The following is a 15,035-nucleotide window of genomic DNA, read 5'->3' as shown; positions in this document are numbered from 1 at the left end:
ATTTTAGGTTTGAGAAGAGAATATAAAATTTATATATTTGAGGTCAGTCTGTACAGACAAAAATGGTTAACAGGCTGATTTTATCTCTTGCAGCCTAGGTTAAGTTGAAGGTCCAATATTTAGGTGGACACTGTGATAATGCTTTTCTTGCATTAGACTTGCCTCCATTGTTACACTATAGTATTCATATATTGAGTAGAAGTACCCATATAAAATTCATATACTGAGTACAAGTACCATAGAATAACTAGTCCAAAGATAGAAGTTATACAGTGTTCAATTACCAAAGACCCTCCAAAAGTAAGCATTAAATGCCCTAACATAAGAAGAATGAGGTCATGTTGTTGAGTACAGAAATTCCCTATGCACTAAATCACTTACAAGATTGTATTTAGTGAATTCTTGATTTTATAAAAAGAAGTTTTCAAGAAAAGATGAAGAAACTGTTGCACAAATATATATCTCATTATAAAAAGCAGAATGGGTAGATTCTTAGAATTGAAATTGCTAGGTGAAAGGGTAAGTGTATATATTGTTGATATCATCAAAGGAATATAACATTTTTCATTTTATTGTGGAAAAATTCCTATTTTCCCTTAGTCTTGTCATTACAGTATATTCTCAAACTTGGATTTTGCCAGTCAGATAGGTAATTAAATTTAATATTTATATGAGTTTAATATTTTTAAATTCTATATTCAGTTCTAAATATATACTTAATTTACATAATCTCATTTTCTTTATTGATATTACAGATTATAAGTGTATGACATAACATCTGTATTATTTCACTGTTTACTATTTAATCACTCATCCATCTGGAATTTATCCTTTATACAATACCATACAGGTTCAATTCTATACTCATCTGAATATCTATTAAATAATTTATTTAAAAAGTTGACATTCTTTCATTGTAATGTGATGTCAAGTTTATCAGCTAGCAAATTTTACTATCTTCTGTGTATAATCCTGGTACTTTAAATTTTGATATGTTGCTCTTATATCTGTGCATTAATACCACACACAATTAATTATAGAGGCTATACATTTAAATAGCTGGAAGAACAACCCCTAATATTGCTTTTCTACTTTTTCTTTGTCTATTTATTTTGCTTATTCATGTTTTCCAAATGAACACCATAATCAAGTTAGCTGCCTCCATGAAAAGCAATTGTTGGAAATTTTATTTTATATGAATTGAATTAAATCTATAAATTAGTTTATGGAAAATTGACAGTTTATGAAGTTACAACTTCCTATTCAAGAGCATAGACATTTCTTTCTGCTTAATAATATATACTCTGTGCATTCCAGTTTTGCACATTACTGTTTAGGTTTGTACTGAGGCACTTTTCTGTAACTGGTTTTTGTTGTTAACTCGAATTGAATCTTCTCTCTCATTATATCCCGTATTTACTCTTTTACTTTTATTGTCACATTTCTGGTAGTTATTGTGTTGATATTGGTTTTATCCTAATATTCAATCATATACTCTGATGACGAATGTGGTTTTATTTCCTTTCTAACTATTTAGATTAACACTGAATTTTCTTACCTAATTGCATTAGTTAATACCTCGAAAGCTGAGTAAAACTGTACTAGTCATAGTGAACATCTTTGTCTTATTCTTTAGTGAGGTAAGGGTTTTGTTTCTGACACTTGAAAAACAAAACAAGTATTTTCCTTTTCTCTTGACAAAAATAGTAATTACATTTTTATTGACAGATGTTGGAAGAAGCAAAGCAAAAGGCTTTATTAAAGAAACCAGTGAGCTTTACCCAAGGAATTTTATTATATACAGGAATTTATCTCTCCCTATCAGAATCCATTTCAAATGGCAGAACAAATATAAAAATATTAAATCCACAATAGTTCTAGAAGTAAAAATCAGAACCTATTAGTTCTTGCTTTTAGCAGTATTTCATTTCTGTTAAGTTCTATAGCAAATTGGATCAGAAGGTGTTCAAATCCAAAGACCTATAAAATCCACCACTCAACACTAATAAGAAAATAAGTCCATCAAAAAATATACTCTTAGTAGAATTCCTCATTATTAGCAAAATATATGTGGGAGAGTTGAGAGCTGGACGATGGAATGAGCCTTGTATTTTCATTCCCAAATAATTGACTAGAGAACAATGAAACCACTCTGATATAATGAACGTGAGAGTAGGATTAAAAAGTAGTTCCCCCTCTTTAACCAAAAGGGAGAGAGAATTCGATGGAAGTACCTGTTCAAATGTGAGTCCTTTAAATTCTCATGTAGAATCATGGAGCAAAGACATTTTATTTCTTATCAGAATTGTCTCCATACTCAGGAAAACATCCCTCCTTTAAGGAAACTAACTAGAGTGATATCCCTCTAGATATCAGTGCTGATCAAGCAAAGGTCTGGATTACAATAAGAAAAACATATATCTGAGATAGCCTAACTATCAAAGAAACAAAGTGTCATACTTATCAAAGACATGAGCAATACTCAAAATATCTTTTAGAGAAAAGAATTTTTGAAAAGTACATACAGTATTATTATCTATATTGTATTATAAACAGAAAAACAAAAATAGATGAGTAAGCATTTATTTTGGAAAGAGGCAATTAGAGGTTTCAGATGATAAAGACAAATTTTTTTTTGATGTGGACCATTTTTAAAGTCTTTTATTGAATTTGTTACAACATTGCTTCTGTTTTGTGCTTTTTTGGGTTTTTTTGGCCATGAGGCATGTGGTATCTCAGCTCCTTGACAGGGGATTGAACCCACATCCCCTGCATTGGAAGGCAACGTCTTAATCACTGGACTGCCAGGGAAGTCCTAATAAAGACAAAAATGAAAAAAAAATCTATATGTAGTGTGAATAACAGAATGCACAATCCAGAAAAAAAATTAGAAAGCCAGAAGGTAGTCAAGACTTATTTCTCTAATGTACCACAGAAACAAATAAACACACAATATAGGAGAAATAATTATGGTAGAAAATAAATTCAGAGTTCTTCATATATACTTGGTAGGAAATACAGCAAAATATATCACACATAGAGGAAAGTAATATTTAATGTAATAGAATGTCAAAAAACATTCATTTTTTTGAACTTTTTACAACAATCAAGTGGTCTAATGTTCCAGTAAAAATTTTACAATGTAAGCTTATACCCCTGTGGTACTTGAATGGTATCAAAAGTAGATTATGCTGCTTCCTGACACTGTAGATATAATCCTTCTAGAAAAGGAACATTAGCCTCTCAAACTCCTACATTACAAAGAGCTTAACAAAAGAGTTTGTTATATATGGGATACTACTTTAAAATAATTTTTAAATGAATAAATTCTAAAGATTTTTAAAATCTTAGAAATAGTATCTCAATAAATTTCCATGTATGTTGTAGTTCACACTACTTCTGATGTTTCATTTTTTGTTGTTATTTATCACTATATGAAACATGCCCTCATCCTTTAGCACAGCCTAAGGTTTTCTCTGGAAAAAAAAGTGTTACAAGCAGCTTCTTCACAAACAGGAAAAATATTGCAAATTTGTGATTGATATTCCTAAAAAGGTATGTATCAGTGTGCTATATAGTACTAAAAATGTACCTTTATTACTAAATTAAGATGATTATTCTGTCAGTAATATTTATTGGGCCCTGAATTTTGAAGTTTTTGCTTATCTATGATTCATAAAGATAATTTAGAAATATATGAATTAATTGTAAAAAAATCATTTGATCTTTCCTACTTCTGAAACCATAATATTTTAGACATCTTTAAAGCATGATAAGGAAATAATTTATAACTAACTGTAAAAAGAATCATAATGACAATTACTTCTCTTAAACAGCCACATCACTAGTAATAAATACACTATATCCTACATTTAATAAGTATGTACTGAAGCTACTACTCTTAGCTTATTTATTGCTTTTATTATTTGATAAATATATCCATTACTATCGCTTAAGTTCATTTATCATTTTAGTAGAGAAAAATGTGCCAGTCTACCCAATTTCTAAGGAACTAGAAATCATGAAGTGTGATATAAATACATTGATTATCATCAAAAACAGTAACAAGTTTTTCACCATCTAAATTATCATTTTTTCTTAATTTGTACAAATAATTTTATAATTTTTGCATTCTTCTTTTCCCAAGACTAAATAGATTTTATTATCATTGTATCATTACATGATGAAGCAAAAAAAAAAGGGGGGAGGTAGGTCAATGTAACTCATTTTTTCTCATTTTAAAGGCAGGATTATTGTGATTTAATGTACCTAAGGTAAATTTCATCCTTTAAAGATGTACATTTCTATGAACATGTAGATACTTTTCTCTAACTAATGTTTCAGATATATCACAAAAACTTAAAAGGCCCAAAAGACAAAACTACCTCAACTTCCTACCCTCAATCCCCACAGCACATGCTCTTGTTTTTTTTTTTTATTACTTATTGAACAGGAGGGGACGTCTGTCTTCTTACCAAACACTTTCCTGTCTTCCCCTCCACTTCCACTCCTTGGCTCTGGATCCCATTGTACCTGACATCTCAACAAAGTTATGCCATTATTTTTTCTTTCTTTTCTTTGGTATTGCTACCTTTTCCTACTCTACCATTTCTATTAGCATGTATACAGGCATACCTTGTTTTCTTGTGCTTCGGTTTATTGCCCTTTGCAGATATTGCATTTTTTTTACAAATTGAAGATTTGTGGCAAGCCTCCATCAAGCAAGTCTATTGGCACCATTTTTCAACAGTATTTGCTCACTTTGAGCCTCTGCATCACATTTTGGTAATTCTTGCAATATTTCAAAATGCTTTATTATTTGTTATGGTGGTCTGTGAATAGTGATCTTTGACGTTACTCTTGTAATTGTTTTGAGGTGCCACAAACCACACCTATATGACAGCAAATTTAATCAGTAAATGTGTGTGTTCTGACTGCTCCACTGATGGGCCATTCTCCATCTCTCCCTTTCCTTGGGCCTCCCTATTCCTTGAGACACAACAATACTGAAATTAGGTCAGTAAATAACCCTTCAATGGCCTCTAGGTTTTCAAGTGAAAGGAAGAGTTACATGTCTCTTACTTTAAATCAAACTCTAGAAATGATGCAGCTGAGTGAGGAAGGCAAGTTAAAAGCAGATAGACTGAAAACTAGGCCTCTTGTGCTGCCAGTTAACCAACTTGTGAATGCAAAGGGAAAGTTCTTGGAAGAAACTACAAATGTTACTCCAGTGCACACAAGAATGATAGAAAGCAAAGCAGCCTTATTGTTGATATGGAAAAAGTTTTAGTGGTCTGCATCAAAAAATCAAACCAGTCACAACATTCCCTTAAGCTAAAGACTAATCCAGAGGAAGGCCCTAAATCTCTTCAATTCCATGAAAGTTGAGAGAGGTGAGGAAGCTGCAGAAGGAAAGTTTGAAGCTAGCAGAGACTGGTTCATGAGGCTTAAGGAAATAAGTTGTCTCCTTTAATGTTAAGTGCATGCAAGATGAAGCAGCAAGTGCTGATTTAGAAGCTGCAGCAAGTTATCAAGAAGATCTAGCTGAGGTCTTTAATGAAGGTGGCTACCCTAAACAACAGATTTTCAATGTAGACGAAACAACCTTATACTGGAAGAAGATGCCATCTAGGACTTTCATAGCTAAAGAGGAGACGTCAATGCCTGGTTTCAAAGGACAGGCTATCTAGTTAGGGCCTAAGGCAGCTGGCAACTTGAAGTTGAAGCCAATAATTTACCATTCTGAAAATCCTAGGGTCCTTAAGATTTATGCTCAATCTACTCTGCCTGTGCTCTATGAATAGAATACCAAAGCTTGGATGACAACACATCTGTTTATAGCATGGTTTGCTGAATATTTTAAGCCCAACCTTGAAACCTATTGCTCAGAAAAAGATTCTTTTCAAAATACTACTGTTCATCGACAATGCATCTAGTCACCGAAGAGCTCTGATGGAGATATACAATGAGATTCATGTTGTTTTCATGCCTGCTAACACAACATCTATTTTGCAGCCAATGGATCAAAGAGAAGTTTTGACTTTCAAGTCCTATTTAAGAAATACACTTCATAAAGCTATAGCTGACATAGATAGTGATTCTTTTTATGGACATGGGCAAAATAAATTGAAAACCTTCTGGAAAAAATTCACCAAATTCTAGATGCCATTAAGAACATTTGTGATTTATGAGAAAAGGTCAAAATATCAACATGGGTTTGAAAGAAGTTGATCCCAACCCTAATGGGTGACTTTGAAAGTAGAAGGAGAACTGGAATTAGAAGTAGAGCCTGAAGATGTGACTGAATTGCTGTGATCTCAGGATAAATCTTTAACAGATAAGGAGTTGCTTCTTATGGATGAGCAATGATAGTGTTTTCTTGAGGTGGAATCTCCTCCTGGTGAAGATGCTCTGAAGATTGTTCAAATGACAGCAAAAGATTTAGAATATTAGATAAATTTAGTTGATAAAGCAGTGGCAGGGTTTGAGAGGATTGACTCCAATTTTGAAAGAAGTCTACTGTCGGGTAAAATGCTGTCAAACAACATTGCATGCTATAGAGAAATTGTTCATGAAAGGAAGAGTCCGTTGATGTGGGAAACTTCATTGTTGTCTTATTTTAAGGAATGCCACAGCCATTCCAACCTTCAACAACCACCACCCTGGTCAGTTGGTAGCCATCAACGTCAAGGCAAGACCCTCCATAGTAAAAAGATTACAACTTGTTGAAGGCTCAGATTATGTTTAGCATTTCTTAGCAATAAAGTATTTTTCAATTAAGGTGTGTGCATTGTCTTTTTAGACATAATGCTACTGCAACTTAACAGATTATTGTGTAAAAATAACTTTTATAAGAACTGGGAATTTTTTTAAAATTTAGGACTCACTTTATTATGCTATTTTCTTTATTGCAGTGGTCTGGAACCAAACCACAATACCTCCGAGGTATGCCTGTACATGTTCCATTCTCTTTGATCTAAAGACAAGCAATCACAAACTCTAAACCACAGAACCACATATACATCTTTAGCTCAAATCTAACTTGCTGAAAGCATTGTTTCCATTTAGGGTTCTGACTGCTGACTGCCTAACCTCCCATTGAGTAGTTCCTCACCTCCTCTCAATTTTTCCCCATCTCTCCAATGAAAATATCTACATCCCTTCCTTCAAATAATTGCTCCCCCTTTCAATCCTTCCTTCCCTTCTTCCCTTATATAGCACTAGAGTCTCTCACTTCTCCTACAAATGTTTTGTCTGAACTTTCTATCTGATAGATTTCTTCTCCAAGTTCTTATTTTGTAAACTGAGATTCGCATCTCACCCAAAATAGTTCAATGATGACAGAATGCCCAGATATTATGTACAGCATCTGGCAGAGTGTAGATGAGAAATATTTGTTGAAAGAGTAAAAGAAAAAAGAAGGAAGGCAGGTAGGCAGACAGGTGAAGGAGAAGAAGAATTAATGAAGCTAACTTCCTAAATATCCCATCAAAAGATAAAGTTTATTTCCTTTTATTTAAGAAAAAGTAAGTCTCTTTTTCTATTAATTACTGTGACCGAATGTGCATATTGTCATTGCATTGAACCAAGCACTAGTTAAGACAAAAGATTTTGTTTCCTAACATTGACAAATGGAAAATTTTAACTATTAGTGGCATATTTACTAAAGTCAGACATACAGAGTTCACAAATTTTGTATTTTCACAAGGAAGGACACCCATCTAGCTATCAGTAGATGGAGAAATTGGTCATAATTAGCATACCAGATTCTTCTCATATGAACCCTCCTGTGAACTAAACCTCATTCTCTCTAAAAATAATTACTCCTACCAAAAAAAATCCTTTAAATTTATATGTGTACTCATGCTTTATGTGTTCTTTTTCCTGTAGCTTCTTTGGCCAACATTTAATTGGCTATAGTGGTGAGATAGATCTATGTTACTGTGTTTTGATAATTTGGCTTATGAATTGGCAGTTACCTAAGTGAAAAAGTGGTGCAGAGTATCAGACTCACAATGATGCATTTCCTTCTTTTAGGACTTAGTCCATCAAATCTACTATAGCTTTGTATCTCTCTGATGCCCACAAATAATATTCTTCTAATTTAATGAACTTACCTATTTTTTTCCAGCTGTTGAATTAATCTGTTACAAGCTATTACAGTATTGTAAAAAGCAGAAAATACCTAAATCCATTTTTACCTCCACAATTTTGCTATGTATCTTCCTCCCTGAAATGTTTCTTATGCAAGTCTTCAACTGCTTTCTGAAGTGACATCATTCAGTATGAGTAAAGGAAAGGCTGGTGTCAGACTTAATATAAAAGACATTCTTAGAAATAATACAGTGATGTATTCTTTCCCTTTGAGAAAGAAAAGCACAGCTCATACCAAAGAGGATTCAAACTTGCAGTAGGTTTAAGTCTAGAAAACACAATATATCAGAGGCAACTTGCCCAGTGAAATGTTGTGAGTTTTATCATTGTCATAAATATTTCTAAGAAACACTGAAGGATTTGAACCAAAAAGGATAAGCTCTCTCTATTTATAATAGTAATATGATAAAGTTAAAGAGGATATTGTATTGAAAACCTGGCTTTTCTCCAGTCACTGGAAAAAGAAGTTGCAGACGGAAAAAGAAGTTGCAGACAGAAATACAGAATGCCTGAGAGAACCCCCACGAATATGATTGTTTTCTTTTTACTTTTATTGAGCATGCCACTCACTCTTATAAGGATTTTACTTGTATTAACACCTTTGCATGCATTAACCTTCTACTGTAGTTGTCCCCATTTTGCAGATAGAAAAAAATGGCACAGAGACAGACAAAGTCAGAGCTGGGGTTAAAACCAATTTCTGGGATTGTAACAGCTCTGACATACTAAAGCTGGCATTGCATTGAGACAAAATTCAACCAGTAAACTGACCCTTTGAGAGCAGATCTAACAAATGAAGTAATGAAACTAGAAAAGTAATGAGCCAGTGGGGCCATAACACCAACATACACACACCTCCAGTAATATCAATCCTAAGGGAGAATTCAGGAAGCATGAAGATTATCTACTTTGTCATCAAGTGGAAAAGGGGTTCCACTTATTTTCTGAATTTAATGAATATCTTTATTTACTAGCTCTTCAGTGCCAAGTTTTAGACTACTAAATTCAGTTGAAACATTTGAAAGGCTAGAAGGAAATAAAATAATATTTCTTGGTTTATGTTGCATTAAACTCCCTTCCCCAACAGTTATCAACTTGCAAGTCAAGTTCAAAGTAATTCTTTCTCAAAATGTCTCCCCTCCTTGCATTGGCCTCCATAGAACTCGCTCTATAAAAATCTATGTCTACACATTTTTTGTTTCCATTTTAATGTTAATTCCAATCTTATAAAATACATTCAAATAAATAAAAGATATGGCTGGTAACTTTCAGGCACATACCAACTATGAGATTTTAAAAATTATTGGCACTTATATGCCTGTAAAAAAAGAAAAAAGGAAGAAAAATTAGAGTTAACAATTACAGTTCCTTTCACCGTCATAGATTTTAGATAACTGCTTCTACTCCTCTACAATTCCCCTCATTTCTATAAATTTCCATGGTTTTCATCTTCTTGGGAATTCACCCAGACCATTTATATATATGTTATTACTATAAATATATATAAATGTGTTAATAAAAAGTAACTTAATGAATTCATATATAAATAATGTTAATTAAAATACATAGTAGTCTTCTATTAATTTATAAACTTCATATGAATAATATATTGTTGATATCCTTCTGGAACATGGGGGATTTTTGGTATTTTAATGTCAAGATGTGTAGGTTTTATTTTTTTTAAGCAATCTCATTATCTTTATTTTTTAAATGTTTATTTATATTGGAGTATCATTGATTAACAATGTTGTGTTAGTTTCAGGTGTACAGCAAAGTGATTCAGTTATACATGTATCAGTTCTTTTTCAAATTCCTTTCCCATTTAGGTTATTACAGAATATGGAGCAGAGTTCCCTGTGCTATACAGTAGGTCCTTGTTAGTTATCTATTTTAAATATACCAGTGTGTACGTGTCAATCTCAAACTCCCTATCTATCCCTTCCCCCACCCCTCCCTCCCTGGTAACCAAAAGTTCATGCTGTCAGTCTGTTTCTGTTTTGTAAATAAGTTCATTTGTATCATTATTTTAAGATTCCACATATAAGCGATATATTATATTTGACTTTGTCTGACTTACTTCATTTAGTATGATAATCTACAGGTCCATCTATGTTGCTGCAAATGGCAGTATTTCATTCTTATTTTATGGCTGGGTAATATACCATTGTATATATGTACCACTTCATCTTTATCCATTCCTCTTTTGGTGGACATTTAGGTTGCTTCCATGTCTTGAATATTGTGGACAGTGCTGCCATGAACATTGGGTGCATGTATCATTTTGAACCATGTTTTTCTCCAGACATATGCCCAGGAGTGGGATTGCTGGATCATATGGTAGCTCTATTTTTAGTTTCTTAAGGAACCTCCATACTGTTCTCCATAGTGGCTGTACCAATTTACATTCCCACCAAAAGTGTAGAGGGTTCCCTTTTCTTCACACCCTCTACAGCATGTATTGTTTGCATATTTTTTGATGATGGTCATTCTGACTGGTGTAAAGTGATATCTCATTGTAGTTTGCTTTGCCTTTTTCTTTTCTTTTTTTTTTTTTTTTTTTTGCGGTACGCGGGCCTCTCACTGCTGTGGCCTCTCCCGTTGTGGAGCACAGGCTCTGGACGCACAGGCTCAGCAGCCATGGCTCACAGGCCCAGCCGCTCCGCGGCATGTGGGATCTTCCCAGACCGGGGCATGAACCCGTGTCCCCTGCATTGTCAGGTGGACTCTCAACCACTGCGCCACCAGGGAAGCCCTGCCTTTTTCTAATACTAGCAATGTTGAGCAACTTTCATGTGACTCTTGGCCATCTGCATGTCTTCTTTTCAGAAATGTCAATTTGGGTCTTCTGCCCATTTTTTAATTGGGTTGTTTGTTTTTTTTTTTTGATATTGAGCCACATGAGCTGCTTGTAAATTCTGGAGATTAATCCCTTGTCGGTCACATTGTTTGCAAATATTTTCTCCCATTCTATGGGTTGTCTTTTCATTTTGTTTATGGTTTCCATTGATGTGCAAAACTTTTGAGTCTAATTAGACCCCATTTATTTATTTTTGTTTCCATTACTCTAGGAGATAAGGAAAAATATTACTGAAATTTTTGTCACAAAGCATTCTGCCTATGTTTTCCCCTAAGAGTTTTATAGTATCTGGTCCTACATTTAGGTCTTTTATCCATGTTGAGTTTTTTTTTTTTTTTTAATTTACATGAAGCTGTCCAGTTTTCCCAGCACCATTTATTGAAGAGACTGTCTTTTCTCCATTGTATAGTCTTGCTTTCTTTGTCATAGATTAGGTGACCATAGGTGGGTGGGTTTATCTCTGGACTTTCTATCCTGTTCCATTGATCTATATTTCTGTTTTTGTGACACTACCATACAGTTTTGATGACTGTGGCTTTGTAATATAGTTAGAAATCAGGGAGCCTGATTGCTCCATCTCTGTTTCTCTTTCTCAAGATTGCTTGGGTTATTCAGGATCTTTTGTGTCTCCATACAGATTTTAAGACTTTTTTGTTCTAGCTCTGTGAAAAGTGCCATTGGTAATTTGATAGGGATTAAATTGAATCTGCAGATTGCCTTGGGTAATACAGTCATTTTGATAATATTCTTCCAATCCAAGAACATGGAATATCTTTCCATCTGTTTGTGTCACCTTTGATTTTTTTCATCAGTGTCTTATAGTTTTTGGACTAAGGTCTTTTGTCTCCTTAGGTAGGTTTATTCCTAGGTATTCTATTCTTTTTGAAATGATGGTAAATGGGATTGTTTCTTTAATTTCTCTTTTCAATCTTTCATTATTAGTATATAGAAATGCAACTGACTTCTGTGTATCCTGCAACTTTACTGATTCATTGATGAGCTCTAGTAGTTTTCTGGTAGCATCTTTAGGATTTTCTATGTATAGTATCATGTCATCTGCAAACAGTGACAGTTTTACTTCTTCTTTTATAATTTGGGTTCATTTATTTGTTTTTTTCTTTTCTTATTGCTGTGGCTAGGACTTCCAAAACTATGTTGCATAAAAGTGGCAAGAGTGGACATCCTTATCTTGTTCCTGATCTTAGAGGAAATGATTTCATCTTTTCACCATTGATTATGATTTTAGCTCTAGGTTTGTCATATATGGCCTTTATTATGTTGAGGTGTGTTCCCTCTAGGACCACTTTCTGGAGAGTTTTTATTATAAATTGTTGAATTTTGTCAAAAGCTTTTTCTACATCTATTGAGATGATAATGTGGTTTTTATTTTTCAGTTTATTGATGTGATGTATCACACTGATTGATTTGTGGATATTGAAAAATCATTGCATCCCTGGGATAAATCCCACTTGCTCATAGTGTATGATCCTTTTAATGTGTTGTTGGATTCAGTTTGCTAGTATTTTGTTGAGGATTTTTGCATCTCTTTTCATCAGTGATATTGGCCTATAATTTTATCTTTTGTGGTACTTTTGTCTGTTTTTGGTATCAAGGTGATTGTGCCCTCACAGAATTAGTTTAGAAGTGTTCCTTCATCTGCAATTTTTGGGAATAGTTTGAGAAGGATAGGTGTTAGTTCTTCTCTAAATGTTTGATAGAATTTGCCAGTGAAGCTATTTGATACTGGACTTTTGTTTGTTGGAAGTTTTAAAATCAGTTTCAATTTCAGTACTTCTGATCGATCTGTTCATATTTTCCATTTCTCACTGTTCAGTCTTGGAAGGTTGTATGTTTCTAAGAATTTGTCCATTTCTTCTAGGTTGTCCATTTTATTGCCATACAGCTCCTTGTAGTAGTCTCTTATGATCCTTTGTATTTCTGTGTTGTCCGTTGTAACTTCTTTTTCATTTCCAATTTTATTGACTTGAGCCCTCTCCCTTTTTTTTTCTTGAATCTGGCTCAAGGTTTATCAATTTTGTTTAGTTTTCAAAGAACTAGCTTTTAGTTTCATTGATCTTTTCTGTTGTTTTCTTCATCTCTATCTCATTTATTTCTGCTCTGGTCTTTATGATTTCTTTCCTCCTACTAACTTTGGGTTTTGTTTGTTCTTCTTTCTCTAATTGCTTTAGGTGTAAGTTTAGGTTGTTTGAGATTTTTCTTATTTCCTGAGTTAAGATTGTATTGCTATAAACTTCCCTCTTAGGACTACTTTTGCTGCCTCACACAGGATTTGAGATCATTGTGCTTTCATTGTCATTTGTCTCTAGGTATTATTTTAATTTCCTCTTTGATTTTTTCAGTGATCCATTGGTTGTTTAGTAGCGTATTGTTTAGCCTCCTCGTGTTTGTGTTTTTACAGATTTTTTCTTGAAGTTTATTTCTAATCTCATAGCATTGTGGTTGGAAAAGATAAGCTTGGCATGATTTCAATTTTCTTAAATTTACTGAGGTTTGCTTTGTGGCCCAGCATGTGATCAAACCTGGAAGATGTTCCATGGGCACTTGAGAATAATGTGTATTCTGCTGCTTTCGGATGGAATGCTCTATAAATATCAATGAAGTCTACCTGGTCTAATGTGTTATTTAAGGCCTGTGTTTCCTTGGTTGTCTTCTGTCTGGATGGTCTGTCCATTGATGAAAGTGGGTTATTAAAGTGCCCCACTATTATTGTGTTAGCATCGATTTCTCTTTATGGCTGTTAGTATTTGCCTTATATATTGAGGTGCTCCTATATTGGGTGAGCATATATTTACAATTGTTATATCTTCTTGGATGGATCACTTGATTATTATGTAGTGTCCTTCTTTGTCTCTTGTAAAAGACTTTATTTTAAAGCCTAGTTTGTCTGATATGAGTATTGCTACCCCAGCTTTCTTTTGATTTCCATTTGCATAGAATACATTTTTCCATTCCCTCACTTTCAGTCTGTATGTGTCCTTAGATCTAAAGTGGTCTCTTGTAGACAGCATATATATGGGTCTTGTTTTTGTATCCATTCAGCCAGTCTATGTCTTTTGGTTGGAACATTTAATCCATTTACATTTAAGGTAATTATCAATATGTATGTTCTTATTGCCATTTTGTTAAATGTTTTGGATTTGTTTTTGGAGGTCTTTATTCCCCTTCCTCTTTTGTTCTCTTCTCTTGTGATTTGATGACTAACTTTTTGCTGTGTTTGGATTCCTTTTCCTTTTGTGTGTGTATTTATTGTAGAATTTCAGTTTGCAGTTACCATGAGGTTTTGATATAGCAGTCTATGTATAAACAAGATTGTTTTATGTTGCTGGTCTTTTAATTTCAAATGCATTTGCAATACTTTCTATTTGTGCTCTCCTCTTGTCACAATTGCTGGTTTTGATATCATATTTATGTGTGGATGATTTCCTACCTTTACTGTATGTTTGCCTTTACTGGTGAACTTTTCCATTAATAATTTTCTTGTTTCTAGTTGTGGCCTTTTACTTTCCACTTAGAGAAGTTCCTTTAGCATTTGTTGCAAAGCTGGTCTGGTGGTGCTGAATTCTCATAGCTTTTGCTCATCTGTAAACCTTTTGATTTCTCCATTGAATCTGAATGAGAACCTTGTTGGGTAGAATATTCTTGGTTGTAGGTTATTCTCTTTCATCATTTAAAAAATATTGTGTCACTCCCTTCTGGCCTGCAGAGTTTCTGCTGAGAAATCAGCTGATAACCTTACGTGAAATCCCTTGTATGTTATTTGTTGCTTTTCCCTCATTGCTTTTAATATTTTTTCTTTATCATTAATTTTTGTCAGTTTGATTACTATGTGTCTCAGTGTGTTCCTCCCTGGGTTTATCTTGCCTGGGACTCTCTGCACTTCCTGGACTTGAGTGACTGTTTCCTTTTCCATGTCAGGGAAATCTTCAGCTATTATCTCTTTCAGTATTTTCTCAGGTCCCTTCTCTCTGTCTTCCCCTCTGGGACCTCTATAATGCAGATGTTG

The sequence above is a fragment of the Hyperoodon ampullatus genome (assembly GCF_949752795.1).
Source record: "Hyperoodon ampullatus genome assembly, chromosome: 4".
In the NCBI taxonomy this organism is placed as follows: Eukaryota; Metazoa; Chordata; class Mammalia; order Artiodactyla; family Ziphiidae; genus Hyperoodon; species Hyperoodon ampullatus.
Note: the sequence above shows the minus strand (reverse complement) of the source record.